Source organism: Vitis riparia, chromosome 5, assembly GCF_004353265.1.
Source record: "Vitis riparia cultivar Riparia Gloire de Montpellier isolate 1030 chromosome 5, EGFV_Vit.rip_1.0, whole genome shotgun sequence".
Lineage (NCBI taxonomy): Eukaryota > Viridiplantae > Streptophyta > Magnoliopsida > Vitales > Vitaceae > Vitis > Vitis riparia.
Window position 1 is genome coordinate 11,918,969 of NC_048435.1, and position 17,408 is coordinate 11,936,376.

The window sequence follows — 17,408 nt, forward strand, 5'->3', positions numbered from 1 at the left end:
CAAATTAATATTCCCCAATTAATTACCAAATGCTAATTATTTTGATTTTCCTTAAGCCTAACCCATTAGCAAGTCCCAAGTGTCCAAATAACCTAATTAATCATGTGCTTTACTAATCTATTTTTCAATTAAACCAATCTAAACAAACATGTATGCTAATTCTTCCATCAATAAAATACTTAAGTTAAAACACTTTAATACTTAATTAATTCTGGTTTATAACTAAAACATGTTTATAACTAATTGCACTCAATTTTTACACAAACTTTACTATTAATTCCTTTCAAAATATCATTAGGAACCCAAACATACCAAACATACTAAATTAATCTTCTTCCTTACCTCAAATTTTCACTTTCTCTCTCTAGATTCTTTCTTTAACCCAGGTTGTTGCAAAGACAAGGCTGTAAAATGAGGTTGCCATCCCTTATAAAGGATCCCCAAGCAGCCAAGCAAGAGGTGGAAAGTCATAAGGCTGCCACCAACCTCAACTTTCCAACAATTGTTGTTTAGTTCTTCAAGTTATCCAATATTAAACCTATAACTGCCCATTAGTCCTTTAGGTTTTCATAACTCTAATCAGCCCCTAAGAACCTAATAAGCATGCTTAAGTCATTAACTAATCCCGCTTAACCTTAATCAAGGTTTAATTCATAATTATACAAAATTAATACTAAACTAGTTTTAACATCTAATTAAGTACGTTTAAAGTTAAATATTAAGATAATCATTTTTGCCTATTTAATTCATTAGTAATAGGTATTACATGTGTGGTACTTAGTCCCTGGGCCTAAAGATAAACATGTCATAAATACAAAATGAATTTTCAAGAATAAACAAGATGAAAATGGGGTCATTGTGAGAAACAAAACAAGATTAATTGCCCAAGGATACTCACAGGTAGAGGGGATTGATTATGAAGAGACATTTGCATCTGTAGCCATATTAGAATCTATTAGGATACTTCTAGCAATAACATGCTCCTTGAGGATAAAACTTTACCAAATGGATGTTAAAAGTGTTTTTTTGAATGGGATTCTAAGTGAAGAAGTTTATGCTTAGTAACCTAAAGGTTCCAGGATCCGAAATTCCCTAATCGTGTCTATAGGTTAAAGAAAGCCCTTTATGGATTAAAGCAAGCTCCTAAAGCTTGGCATGAGAGGCTCACAACCTATCTTTTAGAGAAAATTTTTGAGAGAAATGGGGGTTGATAAAACCTTGTTTATTCATAAATCTAAACAGATTTATGTAAATGATATGGTTTTTGGAGCCACCTCTAATGACCTTGCCCTTAGTTTTGCAAAGGAAATGAAGATTGAATTTGAAATGAGTATGGTAGGTGAACTAACCTTCTTCCTAGGATTGCTTATTAGACAATTAAAAGATAGAATCTTTCTTTCCCAATCCAAGTATGATAGGGAGTTAGTTAAGAAATTCAGTTTAGAATCCACCAAACACTCTATGACACCTATAAGCACTACCACTAAGCTTAGCAAGGATGTAGTTGGAAAAGATGTTGAAGAAAAGCTTTATAGAAGTATGATAGGAAGCTTACTATACCTCATATCGAGTCATTTTGACATATCCTTTAGTGTTGGAGCTTGTGCTAGGTACTAATCAAATCCCAAAGAGTCATACTTAACTACTGTTAAAAGAATTATTCGTTATATAAATAGGACTTTTGAACATGGTTTATGGTATCACTATGATTCTTATCTTGTGATTGTTGGTTATTTGATGCTACCTAGGCCAAAAATGTCGAAGATAGAAAAAAAAATCTAGTGCTTGTTTTTTTATTGGTGATCGTCTTATGGCTTGGCTTATTAAGAAATAAAATTCTATATCTTTATCTACTACCGAAGATGAATATATTGTTGATGGAAGTTGTACGAAACTTATGTGGATGAAGCAAATGCTAAAAGACTATGGAATTGAGCAAAAGACCATGAACATACATTGTAACAACTCTAATGCTAAAAATATCTCAAAGAATCCTATTCTTCATTCCTGTACTAAACATATTGAAATTCGTCATCATTTCATTAGGGGTCTTGTTGAAGAAAATGTTGTCTCTCTAGAGTTTGTCTTCACTAAATTACAATTGGCAGATATTTTTATAAACCCCCTGCATTTTCTTAGGTTTGAGTTCTTTAGGAAATCTCTAAGCATATGCCTAAATGACTAGTCTTCAAGTGTTATAGGCTTCAAAGGTTTTGAGTTTATTGTCTATTTTCTGTTTGTTACCTTTGGTTTTCTTTTAATTTGCTTGGGCATATGACTTTTGTTTAATTACTTGATATATTAGCATGATCTTTAATATCGTGAGTTTGTGAACTAGAGAAATATACTAGATCTACATGAGTTGATGTGGATTGATTTATAGATATTTGTTAATCACTAGTGATGTACTTGATTCTTGATAATTAAGTATCTTTGTATAGTGGAATTTCAACCTTAGTCACATCTTGTACTTGATCAAAATGGAGACTTCTTAAGTTTAACTCATGAAGTAGACTTTGTTCACTTTGAAAGGATCTATTGTCATGCTCAAATCTTATTATCCACATTCCTTGTTTGACTAAGATCATTATAATTGTTTTCCAAAGTGAGTTAGTGCAAAATATTGAATCATAGGTTAAACAAAACTCTCATACACTTTCCAAGATTCATGTTCTCAACTTTAAGCTGCTCACTTACAACATTTGGAAACACCTTCAAAGTGGATACAAAGGTAACCATAAATGAAAACAAAATGAAAAATCAATATTGATCATGGTGTACAATGCCTCTACTTAAAAAAAAAAAGAAAAAAAAAACGATATCAAATTAAGGGGAAGTCAAGTTGTGTTGTATATAGATCAACGAGGCCATGTTAAATAGAAATTTGGCGATCTTAGATCAAATTGACTAGATGTGTACTTTAATTTGACTAAAGGCATGATGACTGGATCTCTTCTAAGTGATCAATTTCAAAATATGGAACTAGACAGTAAGTCATATTCCCTTGAACTTCAATACTTATGTTTCTATGTTGGCCTTTTTATACATTGATGGTTATGCATTGGGTTTTGAAATTGAGATTATGATTAAATCTGACCTTTGAACTTGAACCTCATTCTTAATGGATTGATGTGTAATATTTAAAGTAACTTACTTGATTTATTATTGATTAAACTAATCTTGAGAATTCTTAAACATGATGATCTACCTAAGTGATTGGAGCTAAAATATGTGCTCTAATGGCACATATTTGATATGATTTATGCACCGTAAGACACTCAAATCATCTAACTTGACCCAAATTATTGCTAAGGCCCTAGCCATGAGTTTAACTTGCATTTTGGAGATTTATCTCAGGTTTAAGGAAAGAAAATGGTGCAAATTGAATCACTTTAGACTTTGAAAGATCAAGAAAGGGTTTAAATGAGGAAATAGGAGAATCAAGACTCATGGACTATGAGGAAAGGCAAGTGAACATGGATAATGAGACATGAAGCAAATTCATCAAGTTGCATGGAAATTTGGAACTCAAAATTTGGTGGCAACATGTACTTTGACTTTGAAGAGAACTTTAGAGTACTTCTCAAATTTTATTTTAGGCAAGCTATATATTGTTTCGAAGCTCTAGAAGTCAAAAATCCAATGCCTTAAATAGTGTACAAATCAGAGCTAAAATAAAAAAGTTATGACCATTTGAAGATAATTGTGTAGAACCAACGGACCATTTCGAAATTTAACTTATGAATTCAAAATCCAATTTGAAATTATCCCAATTTCGAATTCACACACCACCACATTGATATTTTGCCTCCTCTACTTTGGGAATTGCATCTTGGACACTTCATTTGCCTTAAGTGGGTCCCATACAACTAGAAATCATGATTTTATTATTTTTTAGTCATTTTTAGGTAATTATTTGTAAAATAAGTGGCCAATAAGAACATGCCACCAGTTAGGTTTTTTTGGTGGAAACTATAAAAACTCGATATTTAGGTTTTCTAGGAGTTATTGATTTTTTTTTTTTAGGAGTAGAGATGGCTTGATGATTCTTAGAGGGGGAGAAGAAGACCTTGAAGGTTTTTCTTGGTTTTTTTTTTTATTTTTTATTATTGAATAATTTATTGTTTTTAATTTATTTGATGTCAAGAATGGTTCTTTATTATTCTTTTATAGCCTATGTATGTGAGGACATGCCTATAAGAGGCTAAAAGCCATCTTGGGGTGAAACATGAAAACCTAGGGTTAGATTCAAAGGAAAAAAATGGGTGAAATTGGATTAAGAATAGAATGAATGGCAGGTTAGGGTACTAGTATTGAGATCAAAATACCCTCTAATGTTAGTTTGACTTAGAAGATGATACAATCGCATATTCCTTGATACTAGGGATTCTTGGTAATTTTTTATCTCTAGTTATCAAAGGCTTTGTCATTGTTATCTACCCTAAGGCAAATCTACACAGAGTGGTAAAAGCTTAAAAGCCTTAAACTTAAACCTAGATTCCATTTTCATTCATCTATTAGGTAATTCAATGGAATAAAATATTAAAAGTTAGGATATAGATCAACTCTGAGGTGCGGAACTCAGGTTAATCTCATTAGACCATGCATTTTGATTACCCTAAGACTATTAAATTGTTATATATCCTTGTTTCGCGTAAATGTTTATACTCGAAGTTGGATTGTGGACCCCTAATCTTGATTAATTAAATTAAAAATCAATGATTATTCTATAATTTAAATAGGCTTATTTAAGAAATTTTCATCCATATTTTATTATGATTTATTTGAATTAAATATTTTTTACCTTTAGTAAATAATTAATCCTTTGAATACAAGAACAAATAAACATATTAGAGCTTATCTCATTAGACGATAACCCGGAGTACTACAAAGTCATAGTAACTCTATCTCTGGTTTTTCTTGGCCAAAGTTATCATGTATTTAGGCTTAAATATTTTATTGACAACATAGATTTGTGGCCACTAAGTTGATTGCTTCTGTGTTTCATTTTCTCTTTTTTGTTAATCTAGTTCATTTTTCTAAGTTTCTCTTGTGAATTTTGTTTTCTCCTTGAACTGGCTTGAAGTTTCTAACACTCGAGTGTTATTACCAACGCTCAAGCACTCTATCTAACACTATTACCAGCACTTAAGCGTTGTGAGTTTTCTCCAGCACCATTTCGAGCATTTGTGGCGCTCGAGCACTAATTTGCATTGAGTGCTCTTGTAGGATATTTAAAGGTCATCCAACACGCCATTTGTTCATTTCACTATTTTCGAGTTGTTTTGAGCTCTCTGGGTTTCCACTTATTTTCCTTTTGAGGTAATTTCATTTCATATGTCTCATTTCCATACGCATAGTATTATTCCACTCATTGTTTTTAGTATTTTTTTTAGCTATTTAATTTTTTCTCTGATTTTTACTAGTTTTATTGGTTTTTAGTGTCCTTTCATATTTTGCCTTAGTTATGGCTAATCATAGACTTCCTCATAAGGCAACCCCTCTTAGGTCACCTGAGCTTGTCTAGGACATTCTACTCTAAGGTCCTTTTGACCTGGGAGCTTTTTTTATTGAGTGTTTTCCCTATCAAGAGGCATGAGACCATTATTACACATCTTTTCATGATAGATGCATAGAGGTCAAGTATGTCATAGACCTTTGAGCCTTCCAAGACACTCATCTCCCTGCCATCATAAAAAAACAAGTCTGAGAGACTTTTTTCTCTTTTCAGGGGACTTATTATCCCCATCTTGTTCTCATGTTCTAACCGTAGTGGCTAGAGTGACTTTTTAGGTGACTATGTATGACCAATCATTCTTTGTCTCCTCCTGCTCCATCATGTGTGCACTTGACATGCCTAGATTAAAGGTTCGTGTTCTTTTATTTTCTTTAGAGGTATAGGTTCTCACTAGAAAGGAGCTTGATACCATTTTGACTTCACTTTTTGTACTCTCTGCCCTCTTCCATCTTACATTTCGATTGTTGGCTTCTTCAAGCCAGCATGGTTAATTGCTACTTTCTTTATCTACTCCTTTTACCCGTTTATTCATCACACCTAGATATGTTGGTCATTTGCTCAGTTTATGCACACCATTCTTTTCGGTCAGCAATTTGACATTAGCCAAGTCATTTTAGACACGATGACTCCACTTCATGATCCATTTTTCAGATGATGCACTTTTCCATTTGTCCTCCTCATCTTGCAAATTATTGAGGATGTAGGAATCAAGATCGACCATATGCTAGGGGTCCAAGCTACCCCTGTTCTTCTAGATAGGAGCTCTCAGGCCAAGCATTACAGTCATGCGAATAGATTGTGACGCCTCCAACTCACTGTGGTCCACAAGATGTAGCCTAGTAGGCTAATTAGGAGACAACAATTGAGGAAGATAAGCTTCAAACTATGGAACAAGGCACATTTCCCAAGGCAGAGTATCCTAAGCTTGCTCCGAGAACTTGCTCTAGTTAAGGTCATGCGAGTTTTTCTCGAGCTATACATGAGGCATCTTTTTTCATCGACTTGACTATCTAAGAGACACATGATTCTATGCCCGTCTTCATCAGATGATGGACTCACAGGATCTTCAACTCCATGAGATACAGGAACAACTTAACTACATCATCTCCTGGATCTATTCTTAAGGCGTTTCGAGCTTTACCCCTTTACCAATGCTTAGATGTTTACCATTTATATTTTCTTTGTATATTTGATTTGGATTTATTCTTTATTGCATATCTTATGTATCTGGAATTGTTTTTTGTTAAATATATTAGATGATCTTATTTCTCTTTATCTCTTGTGTCTTTTTCAATGCTTATAATTCATATGTTTTGCCATTTTTGTGACAAAATGGGGAAATCATTGAGATACCTGTCTCACTTAAATTGGAAGAGTATAGGGAACATAGGCATCGAGATATTTGAGAGAAGATAAAGAAACTCCTTGACAATTAGGGGAGTTAATGATTTTTTTGAATTATTTATTTAATTCATTTTTTTATTCATTTAATTCTTAAGGGATATTAATTGAAATATTGGAGAAAATTAAACCTAAGACATTGGAGGAAATTAAATCAACCTTTGGAAGCATAACTTAGAACTCTAAGAGAGATACTTGACACAAATGTTTCTTGCAAGATATTTATGTTTGAATTGTCTATCTCTCTACAACTATTCTAAGTCATAAAAGTTTCTTCCCATGGTTTTCGCTGTCTATTTTCTAGTTGGAGATAAACCTATAAGTATTATAGTTGATCTATTGTGTCTTATCAAGCTTTAGTTATGGTTGGTTGATTTGCATGCATATATATTCCTCTTAAATTTTAATTTGTACCTTGGTGTCGCTATAGGGATTTGTTCCCTTTTCATGGTTTCACAATGCATCAAGCAAAATCTCCAATTATCTTGGTTTGTTTTCTTGATCATATCTTATCTCACACATTGTTTTACCTTTGGTATAGTTTTCAATATGTGCATAGGTTACAAGGTTCAAAGATTTGTACCATAAGATGGTGAAAAACATTCTCTTAGTTTATTTTTAATTGAGTGTTATTGTGTTTTATGTAAACTCCATTATGATAGTTTGGGTGGGTTTATGTAATGATGTTTTGTCACAAAATTGTCAAATGGAGAGATTGTTAGGACATTGAGTCTTATTTATATGGTATCAATTTTGTTTTTTTTAATGTTTGGCCATAAAAGTCTTTTTAGATAGTGACTTGGTCTCCATTGAAGATCAAGGATTGTTGTTTATCCAATAAAAAATTCATAGGTATGTCTAAAAAGATTTGGCTTGTGGCAATATTAGGCTTCTTTGAGGTATAAAGATAATCGATTTTGTTTTAAACTTGAAATGATTTAAAATTGACTTTTGAAAAAATGCAAGACCGCTCAAGCGGCTTGGAGCGCTCAAACACTCAAGACCATTCAAGTGAACCTTACCGCTCAAGCACCCAAGGTGATCAAGCGGTGGATGAGTTAGCTCAAGCAGTGATGTTATTTCTATTGAGAATTTTTCACACAAAATCAATTAAGAAACCTTCTAAAACCAAAACTCTTCGGCTTAGTTTCCTATCAATACCTTATTATAACCCCTTGAGGGTTAAATATATAATATTATTCTAGAGAGTTTCATTGTGGAGAAAGCCTAAAGTGTCATACCGTTCCCAGTCTCCCACTCAAAGGATTCAAGTGTTGAATCTTGGATTGAAGACCTTCATCCTTTCGGCGAGGCTGAAGTGATCCACTAGAGCAATTAAAAGTTGTTGTGTCGCGAACATGAATCAAGTTGTAAGTACCGGAGAGTAAGTTTTTAGGGTAAAGTAGTTAGGTAAATCTATGTAACTTGATTTCGTATAGTGGATTTAGATGAATTAGTAGGTCTTTAAACCTTGTGGTTTTTTATCTCCACAGTTAGTGTGGAAGTTTTCCACGTAAAAATCTTTATGCCTCATTGTTTATATCTTTTCATTATTTGGTATATTATTTGAATTGCATAAAGGAAAAGATTTGATAATCTCTAACAACTTGTAAGGTAAATAATGGGGATAATACATATCAATCTTTATTTTAAATTTTAAAATCACTTATTCACCCTCCCCCCTAGGTGTTCCCTATTGGATTTTTGGTTTTTCACTAAGAATAGCATGGTTGGAAACCATTCTATTATTCTCAAGCTTCAGTTATGTTTGGTAGATTTGCATGCATATATATTCCTTTTGAGCTTTAATTTGTACCTTGGTGTTAGTATAGGAATTTGTTCCTCTTTCATGCTTTTGCAATACATTAAGCAAAATCTCTAATCATCCTGGTTTACTTTCTTGATCATATCTTATCTTACACATTGCTTTATCTTTGGTATAGTTTTATGTATGTGTGCAGGTTACAAGGTTGGAAGATTTCTATTAAAAGATGGTGAAAAGCATTCCCTTAGTTTATTTTTAATTGATCATTATGATGCATTATATAAACTCTGTTATGAGAGTTCGGGTGGGTTTATGTAATGTTTGTTTTGTCACAAAATTGCCAAAAAAAAATATTGTTAGGATATTGAGTCTAGTTTATATGTTAGCTATTTTGATCTTTTTAATGATTAGCCATAGAAATTTTTTTAGATAATGACTTGCTTTCCATTGAAAATCAATGGTTGTTGTTTGTCCAATCAGAAATTCAAATGTATGTCTAAAAAGGTTTGGCTTATGGCAATATTAGACTTCTTTGACGTATAAAGTGAATTGACTTTGTTTTGAACATAAAATGATTTAATATTGACTTTTGAAAAAAGGCAGGATCGTTTAAGTGGCCTGGAGCACTCAAACACTCAGGATCGCTCAAGCGAACCTTACCACTCAAGCACCTAAGACGCTTAAGTGGTGGGTGAGTTGGCTCGAGCAGTCATGTTATTTCTACCAAGAATTTTTCATAAAAATTCAATTGATAAACCTTCTAAAACCAAAACTCTTTGGTTTAGTTGCCTATCAATACCTCATTATAACCCCTTGAGGGTTAAAGATATCATATTATTTGAGAGGGTTTCATTGTAGAGAAAGCTTAAAGTGCCATACCATTCCCGATCTTTCACTCAAAGGATTCAAATGTTGAATCTTGGGTTGAAGACCTTCATCCCTTTGGCGAGGCTGAAGTGATCCACAAGAGCAATTGAAGGTTGTTACGTCGAGGACATGAATCAAGTTGTAAGTACTGGAAAGTAAGTTTTTAAGGTAAAACGATTAAGTAAATCTATGTAACTTGATTTCGTACGCTGGATTTAGATTAATAGGTTATCAACCTTGTGGTTTTTTATCTCCACAATTAGTGTGGGGGTTTTGCTTGTAAAAATCTTTGTGCCTCATTGTTTATATCTTTTTATTATTTGATATATTGTTTGAATTGCCTAAAGGAAAAAAATTTGATAATCCCTAACAACTCGTCGGATAAATAATGAGGATAATGCATATCAATCGTTATTTTAAACTTTAAAATCACTTATTCATCGCCCCTCATCTGGGTGTTCCCTATTGCATTTTTGGTTTTTCACTAAGAATTGCATGGTTAGAAACCAAAATGCTCAACTCATGATTGTTTTGCAAGTAACTTGGAAATGGATGGTGAAAAAAAAAGTGCAAATCTTGAGCTTGGATGGCACTCAAAGGAGGAAATATATAGAGGGATGTGCATAGGTTTGTGAAATTGCATAAGGATCAAGTGTTTTGCATTGAGGCTGATTGTTGTTTTTCCTAGAGATAATTAGCTTTGCATTTTTCTTTGGTATCGATTTTTAGATTAAAATCAATGAATTAGTTTGACATTCAAATTAATGGCATCATTATGTAATTGACTCTCAAAACTAAAATAAAATTATATCATAAAAAATAAAACAAATTGTTACTATAGTTGTTTGATCATCTCTTTAAGAAACTAAGTGATTTTACTCAAAGATTAGCATAAATTCCTTAAGATCTAGTTATTAAGTTATTTATGAATACTCAAATATAAACACATCATATGAATTGAATTATAAAAGATAAACTGAAAAATAAAATATTATGTGGAAATAAAGATCGGAAAATATTTAGAAGAATAATGAACTTTGGGTCTAATTAAGGCATCAAATAGATTTCTTTTCAATTGATTTCAATCATACTCTATCAATTCTAGATCTTGAAACAGTAAGCCTTAATTCATCTTTAGATCTAGTAAAAACCTAATGAACTATAATGAATCTAAACATAGAAGAAAGTACTCAAAGTATCTACAAAGCATCACATATGTCAAGTTTAAAGGAGATTTTAAGAGAATTCGACCATTTATTGTTGAAATCTAAAATTTACCAAGAAGAGATGCATTATCATTCTTATTCTTCACCTTGGAACACTCATTTTATAGATATGAAGTAGAATTTGCTCTTCATTCTCATGTATGGTTTTAGAGAAAGTATGAGAAAATGATATAGAAGTAGAAGGAAAAGTATAGTCTAAATTCTATTTCAAAATTATCAAAATCCAAGTGTAAACAAGTTCTTTCAACTCTAGAAATAATCAGTATTTATAATATTAACAAATCCAGTAGAGACTGTAGTGCATCACCTCCTAATTGGAGGGATAACTTGTCTTGTCTGTCGAATTGGTTTCCCATGGTGAGTTCACTAGTGTATGTTATGCATACTGGATAGGAGCTACGATGAATCATGATGCAAGGCTATCAATTGTCATGATTTACCAAGCTACTATACTACATGGACTCTTAACCTTGAGAGGATATTGAGTCTGTGCCAAAATCGACAAAAGGCTTTGACCTTTGGGTAAGACCCTACCAAATGGAGAGGTTATTCAAGTCAGCAATGATGTGGTGAGAAACAACTATGTCAAGGAGCTAGTTAGAGCTTGATCCAAAACCACTATTGATGGTTATGTGGTTGGTTCTAGGTGGCATAGGTAATCAAAGTTGTCATTACAAGGAGCAGTATGACTTTTTGTTTTTTAATAGTATTAATAGATCATAGGGCCTTTGTTGAAGTTTTTTCCCTAATTATTGTTGTCATATCATTTACCACCTTGGTTGTTGCTATCACACCTCAAATTCTAAAACTATGATTTAATTATAATACAAATGGGTAAACTCATAATTCTAGAATTTGAAATGTGAATTAAAGGATAATGAATAATGTTTGTAATATAGGATTCAATAATTTATTCTCATATTTAGAAATTTAAATTTTGATGTACAAATAACAACTAGATTTTTTTTTTCAATTATTGTTAAATATGTATTTCCAAATGATAACAAAAGCACAATACTTTATTTTACAATTTTCAAATTTAAAATTTTATTTTTTAAAAAAAATTAGATAACTTGGTCTCATGGATTAAAGGATTATATACCTAGTAGTATGTTACCTTAGCTATGTAGAAATCTCACTATGGAAAATAGATCATTTTTAAAAGTTACAAAATTTAAAATAAAAAGTGGTGAATTTTTGTTGTTTTCATATCGACAATGCTCAAGATAATTTTTCTGGGTTTTTATCTTTGATAATTTTACTTAGGTAAACTTTTTTGTAAAGAAATTCAAAAAAATTTGTCAATATAAAAAAAAAATTGATTTACCTGAAATTAAATTAAGTTTTGAAATTATTTTTCTTAGATTAAAATAGAGGGTACATCATTATTTACTTTGTAAATTGGAATTTTATTTAACTATTTACAATATGAATAAAAATATAGTGTTAGGAGTAAAATTGTGTAGAGGCATAAATATAGTGTTAAGAAGGGGTGCACTATGCCTAACCTGCACACGCTCAAATTGCACACCTCCTAACTTGTGCACCACTCAAATTGTACACCTTTTTTTTTTTGGAAACTAACATTACCATAGTTTACTTGAACAAACCTTCTTAGGATCACTTAAGAGGACACTCCATGAGTTATTATTGTGCCTCTATTAAGAATACCTATTGTTACCAGTTTTCATCAATAATGATTCAATCCATAAAGAATATATAATCAACTTACGATCACACAGTAGGTCAAAGCCACTATTAAATATAGCACAAGCTCAATATTCTCTCAAGTTTGAGAGATAGCACAAAGAATCACCTTAGTAAAGTCATGACTACTTAATAGCCTTATGTCATGACTCACTGTAGGTCCTGTCCAATATGTAACCATACACACTAGTGCACTCACCATGGGAAACCTATCCTGATGACCAAAGACCAACCATCCTTCTAATTAAGAGGTAGTGCATTACAACGTCTAATAGGTTGCCTAGACCCACAAACTAGTTGTGAACAGGTCATCTATTTGCAAGGATCTTGTGACTTGGATCTTCCGTACAACTCCTAATGCCCCCAATTCATATACAATGCAAGAAATGCAAGCCAGAATACTTACAAGATATAATGCATAGAATGAGAATGAATAAAAGTGAACTAAAAATTTATTAATAAATAATAAAATTCAAAAGCTTATTATATTATGTTGTGCTTCTAAAGGCTCTATCCTAATATTGTGCACCTTCCAAATTACACACCTCACTCATTTAACAAATTGCACACCATTCCAATTTAAAATATTTTATGCACTTTCAACTGTGCACATTCTCTCTCTCTCTCTCATATATATATATATATATATTGCTTTCTCTCTTTTATCTTAGACGTGTGTACCAACACCATGAACCACCTACACAATATATATATATATATCGCTCTCTTTCTTTTATCTTAGACTTGTGTTGAAACACCATGAACCACCTACGCAATCTTTCTTCCCTTGTTTTTAGTTTATTATTTTTAGTACTTAACCAAGTTTTATATGTTATCTTTTCCTCTATTGAAGGATCTTAAACACCTTAGAAACTTTTGTTAGAAATCTTAGATTGCTTTATTACTTGGCCCTAGATCACATAAGGTGCATGCATCTATCCTAGGCTTCTTTATATTTAAAGCAGCAAAAACCTATAGCTATAAAAGCTAAAAAAAATATTAAATCTAAAGAGAAAAATCTCAAACCTATGATCTATATGTTCCAAGATCGAATTTTATTAAATGAAAGCATTGTGGTTATCGTAGAAATTGTCTACCCAACGATCTTTCACCCGATCTCTTCATCCATGGATGCCAGGCATGAGATAATGGTGGATTTCTCTCTTTCTCTTTCTCCTTGAGGGTGGCTAAGGTTCCTCTCTCTGGAATATCATAAAATTGAACTACAAGCTGAAGCCCTAACCCTTAAGGAAGTTTATATAGGCTTCCTTGTGGGCTTAAGTGACTTGAGCCTAAATTGGGCTTGGGTCACCTAATTCAGCTCACTTAGGTCCTAATTAATTAATTAGTCCTAATAAACTCCAATTAATTAATTAGTCCATTTCAGAAAGTTAATTCATAAGATCTAGTGCAACCTTGCATTTTTTACCAAAACACTCTTATGAACACTTATGAATTACATACCTAAAATATTCTCAAAATATGTGCCACCATGAACTAGGAGCTCGAGCAAGGACCATTAGGATCAATAGGAAAATACTAGCTTCCTCATAATCCAATTCTGAAGTCGATTCAATACTCCACTATAAAGAGTCAACTATACTTTATTATTCTATGAAATTACAATGAGACGAAGCTTGGGTTCATAACCTATTATTCAATGCATGCAGACTCATCATGAACTGGTATTTGTAATCTAATAGGGTAATGTTATCAACTTATCAAGTTTTCTTCTTCAATCCTTGAGTTATAGATCTTCCTATTATATGATTAATTAAAATACTCTAATTTCAAGAAACATATGTCAAATTCCATTAAGGAATTACTATGGCCACATATTTCATTATCACTTATACTTTGAATCACCCAAAGGGTCTCGTTGTCTCAATCCCATGAGATGTCATTATGTCTCTATTGAGAATACCTATTGACACCAACTTCTATCAATAGTGATCTAATTCGTAGAGATATATCACCACATTAAGGTCTCAACCATTGGCCAAAGCCTCTTGTCGATTTTCACACAAGCTTAATATCCTCTCAAGATTGAGTGCTCATGCAACATTGTAGCTTGGTGAATCATGACAATCTGATAACCTTATTTCATGATTCATCATAGGTCATGTCCAAAGTGTAACCATACACACTAGTGCACTCACCATGGGAACCCCATCTCAATGGCTAAGATAAGTCATTTCTCAAATTAGGAAATGGTACACTAGAATCTTTACTAGATTACTCAAATCCATGAACCAACTATGAACAACTTATCATCTTGCAAGGAACTCGTGACTTGTATACTCTATGCAACTCCTAATGTACCCAAGTCATTTATAATGCATGTTAGATGGGTTGAATGATTAAATCAATATCAATGCATAAAAGGGATAACAATGGGACAATGAAGTCTAACTTCATTACATCATGTCTTGTTTTTAGGGGCTCAATCCCAACAACTTTCTGATGTAAAAATCATGGAACAATCCAATAATCAATTGATAGACAAACTCAACCAACATCAAACCCATTTCAACCTATAATATTGGAATTTTGTATTTTATTTATTTCATCAAAGCTTTGTGCATATTGTTTAAGTTACTTATATACAAGTTTAACTATTTTATACAACTAGAGTGCTTTGTTTTTATTATTATTACTAAACTTTTCAACATCCAAAACACCTATACTTTAAAATTTTGGCATTCAAAGAGTCTAATCATCAACATAGAAAATCAACTCCTCCTTCCTCCTTGAACCCCTTCAGCTTGGTCTGGAAAAAAAAAAAAGGATTTTAAATAATAAAGGGTGGTCTATAGCTCAATAGAGAAGGGTTCAATAAAATAAACAAGTTTGTAATATGATTTTAAACTACTTTGCACAAATCATATCAACAATTCAAATAATCATAAAGTTATATCACATCCAATAGTACATATCACACCATATACCTTTCAAGAACATCTTTCCACAACCTATAATAGTTATGGAAGTACATAAAGAGTGCATTTGGGAGTGATTCTATAAAGCGTTTTTAGCATTTTTTTTTAACACTTAAATGATAAAAATTTTCAAGTATTAAAAATATTAAAAACACTTTTTAGAATCACTACTAAACGAACTCAAAGTATTTTGGGGCTCTCACTCAAGGACTGTGTCATGCCCCCTATTAATCCATGCATGGATATTTCAGTAAATGTTTTAGGTCTTTCAACCTAGGGTGTTTTACACTTCTTCCTTTAGGGACTCTCACCTAGGGACCATTCTTCCTATTACCTTTTACCTTTCTTTCAACTCACCCATCACAATGCCTTACGATAAGATATAATTGTACTTTCAACACTCCCCATGTTGGTCATGCTACATCAAACAAGTTAGTTCCAACAAAACAGAATATACCTCATTATAGCAAAGTATTTCTCAATCATGGGCAACAAGTTTCAATCAGAATTTCTCATATTCAAGTGTCATACATAACCAAAATTCCTATAACTTCACGTCTCTTTCAACAATTTGCTTAACTTCTATTTCCTTCTCAAAGAAAGTCTTGCTATTCACCGTTTGATTTTCCCAAACCAACAAAGATTAAGGCTAGCAATTATTTATTCACAAAAAGTCATTGTCGAGTGTTTAATTTTAAAACGATCTTGGCGTCCCTTACTTAACCAATTTCTTAAACCTATAAGCAATTTTTGCATGAATTTCAAGGAGGCAAATGACTATTTCAGCTAAGAAATTCGTCAACAGCTGCTAAATTTTCAGCCACCCACTCACATACACAACTAAGTTGCTAGCTTGCTTCCCAAAAGAACACAAACTCTTACTATTGCCAATTTTCCATTATCTCAAGTTGTTAATCTTTATCAAGAGAATAAACAAAATTAACTAACCCTTAATCAAACGCAAGTCATTACAACTGCAATTTTGAGAGTTTTTTTCTCAAATTAATTTTTCCTTGCTATTATTGATTGAAATGAGCAGGACTAGAATTCATACCAACAGTTTTGGTCTCTTCATGGTTGAGGATTGTTTCATATTTTATAAGCTTGTCATGAAGCTCCTTCAAGCCTATGGTAATATCTCGTGCTCTAGCAACTGCTACAAGTTCCTTAAAATTAGGGCTAAATCCATTCAAAACATGAAGAATGAAACTGGGGGAGGTAGCAGTGAGTCAAGGATAGAGAGTTCATCAACAATGCTATGAATGAAGCCAAGATATTCATTATAGATCTTGTTCCTTGATTTTCAAACAGTTGATCTATTAGTCTCATAGCCTGAGAAGATGACCATTTAGCATAAAACATTTTGTAAGGTAATTCGACGTGAGAGTCATAATTTTTAACGAACTAGAAGCTTGCAAAGGCTTGGTTTGTATTGGGGAAGTCGAGTTTGAAATCTGAAAGTGGAGTTCAAAATTTTTGAACTTTTAAGGCATGACATTTTCCCAATGCTAGAATTAATATGTTTATTTTCATTTTCTATGAATTAAAATAAAGGGGAAAATATTTATTTATAAATAAATCTAACTTTTTATATTAAAGACTATTATATAGATCATTTTAAAGACAATGAATATTAGAATGGGAATAAAAGTATATGAACTTAAGTATTAACAAACTAAATACATACTTCGATATGGTTTTTGCTTTTTGCTTTCACGGCATGTTTGTATTAGAAAACAACTATTTTTAAAAATCAAGTGAAACAAAAATAATTTTTAAAAAATAAATATGAGTTAGTTTTACTAGTTTTTTTTTTTTAAAAAAATGAATGGAAAATATATACCCATTTGATCATATTTTCTAAAACTTGTTTTTAAAAATTGATTTTAAGTTAAAAAATAAATAATACTTTTAAAAACAATTTTCAGAAAACATGGTTAAGTTTCTAAATATTAAAAATATAAAACCACTTTGAAGAAATTCTT